Below are 209 nucleotides of genomic sequence, written 5' to 3' on the forward strand. Positions count from 1 at the left end.
AAAAAGAATATCCTCTAATATGCATTTTTTACTGCCCTAATAAATACTCTGACATCCAAAGCAGATGTTTTTAGTGAAAAGCTGTTTATGCCCAGTCTGCTTCACTCTAAAGCTTGATGGCTTCTCATAAAACAACAGTTTGTTTCAGCATCAGCAGCATATGGAGCAATCAGTAGGAATGTTGAGGCACAAGAAACCAAAGATCCCAG

The sequence above is a fragment of the Oryzias melastigma genome, linkage group LG17, assembly GCF_002922805.2.
Source record: "Oryzias melastigma strain HK-1 linkage group LG17, ASM292280v2, whole genome shotgun sequence".
Lineage (NCBI taxonomy): Eukaryota > Metazoa > Chordata > Actinopteri > Beloniformes > Adrianichthyidae > Oryzias > Oryzias melastigma.